Consider the following 10,457-nt stretch of genomic DNA (forward strand, 5'->3'; position numbering starts at 1 on the left):
CAGACACTTCCATGTTGTGTGACTCTGGGCAAGTCACTTAACACCCATTGCCTAGCCCTTCCTGCTCTTCCGGCCTTGGAGCACTCCAAGACAGAAGGTAAGGGTTTAAAAAAAAAAAGGCTCAACCCAGATCCAGGCTGTAAGTAACATCTCTGGGGTGGGTTATTTAGCTGCTCTGGCTACCATAAAAGGGACAGGACAGAGGGGACAAGAAGGGTAAAAGTAAATAACCCATTGAAAAAGGGCAGCTTTGGGATGGTCAGTGCCCATCAGAGAAGGCAGTCCTCAGTCACCAGAGCCTTTCCTATCTAAGATACCAATGCCTCCCCCCATCATCTGGTATCTTTTACATATGCCTAAATGTGTGTGGCAGTGGCCACCTCATGGTAGTCCCTTTCACCTGGAGAATGGGCTACCCACTTGCTCTTCTGGAGCTGCTTCCTCAGCCCAGCTTGCTATCATGCTGCCAGGTTTAATTCCCCAGAGAAGGATCACTATCACAGAATTATACTCAAATTCTCTCAGGGTACTACTAGGTGTATTCTTCACTCTAGTTCTCAGGTCCTCACCGATGTGCTTCCATTTACACACAACCAATCACTCATAATGCTAGCACTCTTCCATCTTGAACCTAACCATTTACCTAAAGATAAGGCAGATGAAATAATCTCATATATTTGTCGACTGGGAAAAAAACACAGAACTATTAAATAGTCAAAATCACTCTTTAATCAAGGGAACAAGGGGTTCATTGCAATAATAGACCCCGACAATGGAGCTGCTTGCCAGCTTCACAGAGTCGGAGGATTGAACCCTGGCTGCTCTGGTCACTGACCCCTGGGAGTGCCACCTCACTAAATGGAATCCAGGGAACAAAAGAATTTGGGGAATCCAGGGACAAGGAAAGATGATTGAAAGATCAAGGAAAGATCACTATAGCTACAAAGAAAATGGGAGTGTTCAAACTACACTGATACACAGGATACAATCAAGCTTGGGAAAGAACTCATAGCTAGAGGCTAGGGTGTAAGAGGAGGGGCTACTTAGAATGGATACTAAAGGATGGTTCCTGCCCAGATGTGATTCTTGGAAAAGGTCCTGATACAATAGGGGAGATTACCTAAAATAAAGAGGGTCTTTAGCATATGCTTAGTCCCACCCAACTAGGATTGTCATTCCCCTGAGGGTCTCTCAGTCTGAAACAGCCAGCCTGGGATTCCCTAGAGGGTAGATTCCCATGGGAAAAAGGAACAAGGACAAGCTTTGGGGTCTCCAACCTATAAGCTAGTCCTAAAACTTGGAGTTCACCAGATCTCACTAGGCCACAAGTTTGGGATTCCTAGATTCCATGTTAACATATTAAAGCAAATGTGGGAAGAAACACATCACAATCCACACCCAAACTGGGTTACACTCTCCCACCAATTCATGGAGTATGTAGAGGAGGGGCGGGGACTAGCCATACACTGAAAACAACCTACCAAGAAGAGGTGGGCATGAGGATATCCCATAAACTCAGGGTTACTCACCACTCTGGAACCCTAAATTTAGGTGTCCTTTTTCTGATGCAGAAACTGTCCATAAAAGTTACCCAATGGATGTGATGGCTGTAGCAAAAAGGAACTTCCACTCCCAGTCTGAGTTAATCCACACTGTTCTTTACATGGCCTCAGGGAAATTATTCAATCCATTGGATGGTATCTCTGATGGCCTCACTCAATTTAGCTGGACCTGTTTCTCAACAGCATCACTTTCTATCACTTTCAACTTGGATGATGTCATTGATCTCTTTTTTTCCTTTTCTTTCTGGTTCATCTCTGTAAACAATCACCCTGGCCTGGCATATATTCCTTACTGCTCTTCTGTCTATAAACAGACAAATTTCATTTGAACCATAATCCCAGATTTGGGCATCCATATTGCTCCAGAATATTATAGCTCCTCCCATTCAAAATAAGGACCTGCTGTCTCAGGACTTTGACAATAACTACTTTGGTAACAGCTTCTCTCAGAACAGTGAGCAAACCTATGTTCAAAATGAGTCAGAGATAGACCCTTAGAGGGTCACTCTTACATAGATGCACATTGTCTCTCCCAACCGGACCATTGACATGGGCACTGTACCCCCAGAAACCCAGGCAAACTAGTATCAGGGAAACTCCCTCCCTCCCTTGCATCCTCATGTCTCTGAGCCTAAAAACAACCAATGACCCCTCTAGGGTCCTGAGATGATGTGATCCATCCGATCAGGCTACATCACAGGATATGGATTTGTTAAGGAATCTTTATGCCTCCAGGCAGACCACCTCACCCCACCAAATGCCTGAGTGACTAGCTCTCTAGGTCGCCGTCCACACATCTGTTGTAAAGAGTATAAAATCCCCAGAACTGATGTCGTCTGGGGGATGGCCTTTCCATCCATGCTGTCCTCCCAAGGAGCAGCCTTCCATCTTGCTGTTCCATCTGTACCATCCTCCTGGCCATTCTCAACATTACTCCCTAAACTAATAAATTTCTCTTTTTGTTTTTAAGCTAAGTTTTGGAGTCTTGCATTCTTGCAAAAGGTATCCTTCCCAAACCCCAGGGGAACACATCTGCCCACCATAACACCATAAGCTCGTTGAGGGCAGTGACTGACTATTCACCTTTTTGCATTCTCGGCTTATAAGCCAGTCCCTTCATAAATGCTTCTAAATTGACCGATAGATACATGTTGTCAACATGGAAATCTAGAGATCCCCAGTTTATTTAGTCTGAGTGTAGAAACCCCAGGTTTTGACCTTGTCACAGGAGAGTTTCCCCCTGAGGGAAGGTCCCTCTTCACCAGACAGTGAACTTCCTGGTAGTTTGGGTGGGAACAGCTAATCCCATCCAATATTGAACATCCCTTTTGTCCCAATGGTTTCTTCCCCCTAGGCTATGGTCCATGACCAAGGTGACCCAGCCCTAGGCTGAGTCTTTCCCTTTTGTGTCCATTGTGGGGCCCCAGCCCCTCACTATTATTCCTGTCTGGAACTCTTCATTTCCCTTTCTCACCATTGTAAGGTCAATCAACTGTCCCTCTAATCCTAAAGCCCCCAGGTCACCTAGAGTGGTATATACAGTTCCCCAAGTTCTTTTGTTCCTCGGAGTCCATCCTGAGTCGGTGGCACTCCCAGGGGCTGGTGACCAGGGCGTCTTGACTCCAGTGCAGTCTTTGAAATCAGCTCTGTTGTCGTAGTAGCAGCGCTAACCCCTTTTCCCTTGATTAAAGAGTGATAGTTCTGTGTTTTTTTTCTAGTTGACAATGTGAACTATTTATGCATGCACCCTATAAAAACCTCTGTGGTCACTATATGCCAAATTGTTGAATCTTTGCCTTTGAGGGCAAAATGGGGAATGGGCTTGTGAACTTCTGAATTTCATATTTTAATCTTTTGAGTAATATTCCATTTTATCACATGTTAATTCACCTGCCTTGTATAGTTAGACATTCTTGGACCACTAAAACTACATTACCCAAAGTTCCTTTCTGTATTACCTAGAATCTTTTTCCCTTTCCCTGCATCCTCCAGGTTTGTGTGATGGTAATTAATTGGGCTGTACCTCTCCCTCGGGGCTGAGTTCAGGTACTTCTTTTTACTTTGGTTATTATTAATAAAAAACTTTTTAAATATAATACTTAGTTATTGAATATTAATTAAAAAACCCATAGCCTCATTTGATAAGTGAAGAAATTCCTTGGAGGATTATAGCATCTCTAACTCCTGATACTAAACTCACCTTTGATACAAGCAGTACAACCCTAGGGGTCACCTAGGTAGTGCCTGGGCTGGAGTCAGGAGGACTTATCTTCCTGAGTTCAAATCTGGGCTAGATACTTCCTAGCTGTGTGGTCCTGGACAAATCACTTAACCTTGTTTGCCTCCGTTTCATCTATCAAATAAGCTAGAAAAAGAAATGGCAAATGGCTCCATTATCTTTGCCAAGAAAACCCAAAATGGGGTCCTCAGACATGACCAAAATAACTAGACAATGAAACAACAATAAAAAAGTCAAGTTAAGTCATCAACAAGCATTTATTAAGTACCTACTATGTGCCAAGCTCTATGCTAAGCTGTGGGCATGCAAAAAAAGGCAAAAAATGGTCCCTACTCTCAAAGAGCTCATAGTAATGAGGGAGAAGGGTTCGTCATAGCCTCTATGAACATTAGTTTCTTCATCTGTAAAATTAGGGATTGGATTAGATAACTTCTGAGTGTGTGATTAGAAAATCTTGAACCCTTGGACTCCATCTCCCAGAATTCTTTTTTTGACTCAAGAATCCTTTTCCCTTCATTCAAGGTAACAATGTTATGTTTGTTATTGTTTTTAAGCTGTGGGTAACTCCTCCCTGGCTCTCTCTTTTTCCCATATGCTCAGCTAGATGAGCTCTTCTCTTTTTCTCTAGCCTTTTATTTTTCTTTTTGCTTCAAGTTATTATTAATAAATCTTATTAACTATAATACTTGGAGGATTTTGGATATTGATTTTTAATCTACGTGAGGTCCCTTCTAGGTTTAAATCTTTTTTTAAAATTTCCCTTTCTCTTTAATTCATCTCTTTAATGCAGATTAAATTTTAAAGTGTGTGTGTGTGCCCGCACTTACATCCCCCCCCCCCCCAAGGAGAACCTATTTGTTAAACATTTACCAACAGACTGGAAAGCAGTAAAAACACAGCCCACAGCCAGTGATAATTCAGCTTTTTTGAAGATGCTGACAGTTCCAGCTATATAGGCAACAGTAAACAGTTGCTCCCAAGCAGTTGCAAAGAAGCTGACTGACATTTAATAGCAGGCCAAATTTCCTTACAGTGAAAGCTGTCTTATCCTGTAACGGGCTGCCTGATGAGGTAATAAGTTCCCCATCATTGGAGGTCTACAAATAGAGGCTGGATACTCACTGCAGGGGATTCTGTACAGGCTGGATGAGCTGGTCTGAGTCTGATATTCTGGAATTCTGGGTCAAGTCCAGAGATTTCGGGCTGAGAGCCTTTTTCCCTGGTTGGTTGTGGGTTGATAGGCTCTGTGGCTCCGGACTCCTTCCCTTCCCATCTTGGTTAATGTTCTCCTGTGTCTGCTTCTCTGCCTGGCCAAGAGGATCTGTGCACTGGGGCCACCTTGGGGATCAGGACCTGCTTGTGATCAAAGCCCTTTCCCCTCAGGCCACCTATAGGAGAGCTGCTATGGGTCTCAGACAAACTTCTGGGAGGAAAATGGGAGTAAAAGGAAGAAATGGGACTCCAGAATCATCTATGGACCAAGACCCATGGGAGGAAGAGGCCCCGGAACACTGAGAGCCAAGGATGCAGAGAACTGACTGCAGAGTCAAGATCTGGGTTTGAATGGCAGTTCCCTGCCCATGGACTGTGTGACCCAAGCAAGGGGCCTCATGTCTCCGAGTCTTGGGTTCTTCACTGTAAAACAAGAAACCTGTCGTATGCCTGTCCCTCAGGCCAAGAGATGAGCGGGTCCTCCTGCCCTCAACCCTTGGTTGGGTCACATGAGGGGTGCTGGACTCTCTTCTATTCATCATTGTTCCCAAAGGAGCCGATGAAATGGAGCTCTGCCAGGGGAGGGTGATCAGGTTGTTGAAGGGGCACAATTAGGATGGAAAGGGCCTTGAGTGCATGTTTTATGAGGGCGGGTTGAAGGCCTGGGTGTGTTGAACTTGATTCTGCTAGAGAAGACTCAGAAAGGGCACGGGAGTTGTCCTGGGAAGGGAGAATCAGTCTGCAGAGTCCTATAGCAAAGGACCAAAATCAATGGGGAGCATTGAAAAAAAGGCAAATTGAGGCTAGATAGCAAGAAGAACTTTCCTTTGAAAAAAATTTACTGAATCTCTTTTTTTAGTTACAGATCGAAACAATTTCTGACAACTGTTTTCTGACTTGTTAGGAATCAGATTTTCTCTCTCCTTCCCTTCCCCACCCCAGACAGTGAATAGTCAGATATACGTTACGCCAGTATTTTCATATCATACGTTATTCTATATTGCTTGTTATGGAGATATATATATATATTCTATATATGCAGAAGACACATATCCCACATACAATAGAAACCTCATGAAGGAAATATAGCGGAAGATGGCCTGCTTTGATGGACACTCGGACTCCAACAGTTCCTTCTTTGGCTGTGGAGAGTGTTTTCATCACGGGTCCCTTGTGGTTATCTTGGAGACTTGCTTTGCCGACAATAATTTAACCCTTCACAGTCGATCATTGTATTATATTTCTATTATTGTATATAGTGTTTTCCTGGTTCTGCTCACTTTACTTTGCATCAGTTCACATAAGTTTTCCAGGTTTTTCTGCATTCATCTTGTTCATCATTCCTTATAGTATTCCATTATAATCACATGCCACAAGTTGTTCATCCATCATGAAGAACTTTCTAACCATGTGAGTTAGCCCCAGAGCAGCCAGGGCTGCTGTGAGATTTAAAATGGTTGAGGTCTTAAACTGTAGTGATTAAAATAGTGGAAGATATAAATTGTGATAGATATAAGAGAGGGTGAGTAAATTTGACCACAGAAATATGTTTCACTACAGTGTCTTGGGTTTAAAATCAAATATAAGGTGGTCGCCAGGGAAATATTCCCAATTATTCAAATACCCAAGTCAATTGGGTTTTATAGAGATTTTAATTAACAATACAATGAGTAATCAAAGAAAGAGAGAGAGAGTAAGAAAAGAATAAGTATGAAGGGCCTCAAGCCAATATGGCCTAGACCTGAGTCTTAAAAGAGAAATCAGTCAGTTTTTTATAACTCACCATAAGATCTGTCTAAGTAAGGATTTCTAATGACACCAGGCCAGCAGCATCTCAGCTGCTTTCACCAGCTCCCTCCTCCATCTGAATGTTTCAGAATCAGTCTCCTCAGAATGAGTCTCTATGTTTCAGAATGACTTTCCAGCTCTTCCCTGAGTTCTTATTTTTAAGGGCAAAATCTCCTCTGTCACCTCCCCTAAGTCCTTACATCTACCAATCACTGTAGATGTTTCTAAAGGACCGCCCATTCTTAGTCCACACCTAAGAAGGTGTGGATTTTTGAGTAATTCACACCAGGAAAGCTCTGAGTAAGTTTTCCAGTTCTTTATTCCTTGTAAATTCACAAGTTGCTTGACCTTTATAGGTACTTAGCTTAAGAAAAGTATGGGTTTAAGTACTTTTCATTGTTCAGAAAAGAGTTTATAACTTTATCTTCCCCTAGGGCAGACCCAAGTAGGTAAAGTAGAATTCTCACATTCCTGCTTTAAGTAGAATTCACTGCCCAAATGGGGAATGGTCTTAATCCAATCTTATAAAGTAGGGTCTGGGAAATTTTAAGGTTTACACTGCCTGGGGAGGTAGAAGGTTCACTTTACCAGAGGGAGGGACTGAATGATGCTTCAAGGACTTTGCACAGGGGGATTTCTAGCTCAGGCCCAGGTTGGCCTCAATGGTCTTAGAGTCTATGATTTTATGAAAGTCTTTTGTGAACTTTCTGGCTATAACAAGAACAACTAATATTATGGTATTCATTTCATGGTGCAAGGGACACGGTACTCAGGGGGTGAGGCCCAAGGTCCAGGACTGGAGCTTTGAGGTTCATCTGGCTCCAGCAGGTTTCCATAGTGATGGAATGGACCACTGGCTACAGGTAAGTCCTTCAGCAAAGTTCATTGATTCCCTCAATGTCATTAGAACATGAACGTTGTTTGATAGCCTTCATTTTCAAAGAGGATCAGTGATATGGTAGGGTGATGTCTTGATTTGTGAGTGAATTGGATTTAAGGGAGGCAGAGTTGCACCAAGTCATCAGTCTCACTTTCTCTTCAAGAGTCATTGACGTTCAATGGCAATATAAGAGTCAGGATGACTGGAGATGACCCAGGATGTAGTGAATAACCTTAGGGCAGCGGTTCTCAACCTGTGGGTCGCGACCCTGGTGGGGGTCAAACGACCAAAACACAGGGGTCGCCTAAAGCCATCAGAAAATACATATTTCCAATGGCTTTAGCCTCTGAGAAATCATGCTACTTTACAGCAAGATCTCGGAAAGAACGGGGACCCTGCTGCCCGTACATTGTACTAATATCAGTTACCTATCAGCAGCCCTCCCCCTATAAGGGGCAATGGATTTACCCTGTTGCCTGGAGACCGAACTCAAACAGAGACCCAGAGAGAGCACCCGGGCACTGGCTCTGGAGGGGTTAAGAACGAGTCCCGGAAAGGATAATGGAGCCGAGTAACCCCAGCAAAGTGAAGCCTCAGCTCAAGCTGGAGGGAGATGACAGGAAGAAGAAGGCAGCATCTGTAGGCCCCCTCCCCAGGCAGGACTTACCTCCCGCCCCAGCACTCAGGCTGCCTCCTGCTGGATTAATATTTCTCAACATATAATTAAATACTATTTTTGTGATTAATCACTATGTTTAAATTATGTTTGATTTGTAGCAATGAGCATACATAATGCATATCAGGTATTTACATTCCAAATCATAACTGTAGCAAAATTACAGTTTTGAAGTAGCCACCAAAATAATTTTTTGGTTTGGGGTCACTGCAACATGAGGAACTGTATTGCGGGGTCACGGCATTAGAAAGGTTGAGAACCACTGCCTTAGGGTCTTCAATGTCTGACCAAGGTCTAAGCTCTCCACCGAGCCTGTAGTGGGAGCTTCTATTATTTCTCTGTTTCCTACAGTTTAGACCCACTGTGTAAGGGGGATCCCTGACCTCTTTTATAGATAGGGAAAATACAGAATCAAAGAATTTCAGAACTCAAACAGACTTCAGTAATCATCCTGTCTGAGGGAGAAGAAAGGGGGAAATACATTGTGGCTTCAGAGCATGTGGATTAAAATCCTGGTTTTGACATGAATGGAATTTATGTAGGAAATGATAATGGTCAGTACTGATGTCTGTTCTTTTATCCATTTCCCATTTTTTCATATTAATAACTTTTTGTTGTTGTTTTCTTCTTTCTAATAGGGCAGGTTTATAGGATCTTAGCATTTTAAATTAGACCTGGCTGAGTGTGGTAATGCAGGTCTATAGTCCCTGCCACTGGGAAAGCTGATGCTAGTGGATCTCTTGAGTGTGTAGAAGAGGCATGAAGGAAGAGAGAATTTTCATGCATGCAAGATAAAAAGCTGGGGACCTGATCTGCCAATCAAGGTGAAAATTCCAAAATAGAATGTTCCTAGGAAAGGCCAGTTGGAGCCTGGCCAGAGGAGATGAACTGAGAGAGTTCTTCTCTGGTGTTTCTGACCAAAGAAGGGACTGGTTTTTCTGACCTAGGCAGAGAGAGACCTTTGTGGTTTTAGACAGTCTGGACTTGAATTACTCAAGCAAAGATTATCTGATTGGTTTAAAGAAGAAAAGAATATTAAACAGTTGTCCTCCACCTCTGACTGTCCCTGAGTCACAATTGTGACAGGACTGACATTTCCCAAACTCCTCCTATCCCTCATTATAAATTAGGGAAACCCTCATCCCTCTCACCTCATTTTACTTCAGTTCTCCATCCAGTTGTTCCCAATAAACCCCCTTACTTGAGAAAAGAAAAGTAAAGAATATTTCTCTGAAATCTTATAGTTCCCCTGAGTTACTTATAAGGTGGCTGCCTAAGACCGGGGGAGGGGAAAGGGAGGCAGAAGGGCATGGGTGGAAACTGGGAGGTGAAGGGAGGAGGAAGGGTAGGAAATATCTTGATCTATTAACCACTAATAGTGATCAATAGGCACCCCCAGAGTATCTCTACTAGTAGCATCTCTCTATCTCTCAGAAATATATCTATCTCCATTATAACTAGGCAGCCTGAGGTTTCCCTAGTAGTTCTCTACTCACAACCAGAGTATATCCAACTACCACAACTAGAACTATTCTCCCACAGATTATCTATCTTTATTATAAGTATGAGAGTTTTGTGCTATAGTAGGGCCAAGTCCAGTCAGTGTCCCCTCTCATTCTGGTGCTGATATGGTGAGCTCTTAGAGTAGAGGGTTACCAAGGTGGCTCAGAAGAAGCTAACTGGGCCAAGTCAGAAAGAGAATAGATTAAAGCTTTCACGCCAATCAGTATTAGAATCAGATCCATGAGTGGCTGTACTTTCAGAAAGGGAAATAGGAAGACTCTTATCTCAAAAAAAGAAAAAGAAAAAGAAGATTTAGACCTAGAAGGGACCTCATGTAGGTTAAAAATCAATATCCAAAATCCTCCAAGTATTATAGTTAATAAGATTTATTAATAACTTGAAGCAAAAAGAAAAATAAAAGGCTAGAGAAAAAGAGAAGAGCTCACCTAGCTGCGCATGTGGGAAAAAGAGAGAGTCAGGGAGGAGTTACACACAGCTTAAAAACAATAACATAACATTGCTACCATGAATGAAGGGAAAAGGATTCTTGAGTCAAAAAAAGAATTCTGGGAGGGAAGGAAGGAGGGAGGGGGGAGG

The 10,457-nt window shown here is 42.9% G+C and overlaps 1 long non-coding RNA gene across 1 annotated transcript; it reads left to right on the top strand.

Moving 5' to 3' along the window:
- The first annotated feature begins 6,456 nt into the window (after positions 1–6,456).
- Positions 6,457–9,593, top strand: LOC130457059 (uncharacterized). The gene is made up of 2 exons (XR_008916052.1): positions 6,457–7,664; positions 8,996–9,593. It is a non-coding gene; the product is annotated as an uncharacterized LOC130457059 (long non-coding RNA).
- Positions 9,594–10,457: the final 864 nt, after the last annotated feature.

This window comes from Monodelphis domestica, chromosome 2 (genome assembly GCF_027887165.1).
Source record: "Monodelphis domestica isolate mMonDom1 chromosome 2, mMonDom1.pri, whole genome shotgun sequence".
Taxonomy (NCBI): domain Eukaryota; kingdom Metazoa; phylum Chordata; class Mammalia; order Didelphimorphia; family Didelphidae; genus Monodelphis; species Monodelphis domestica.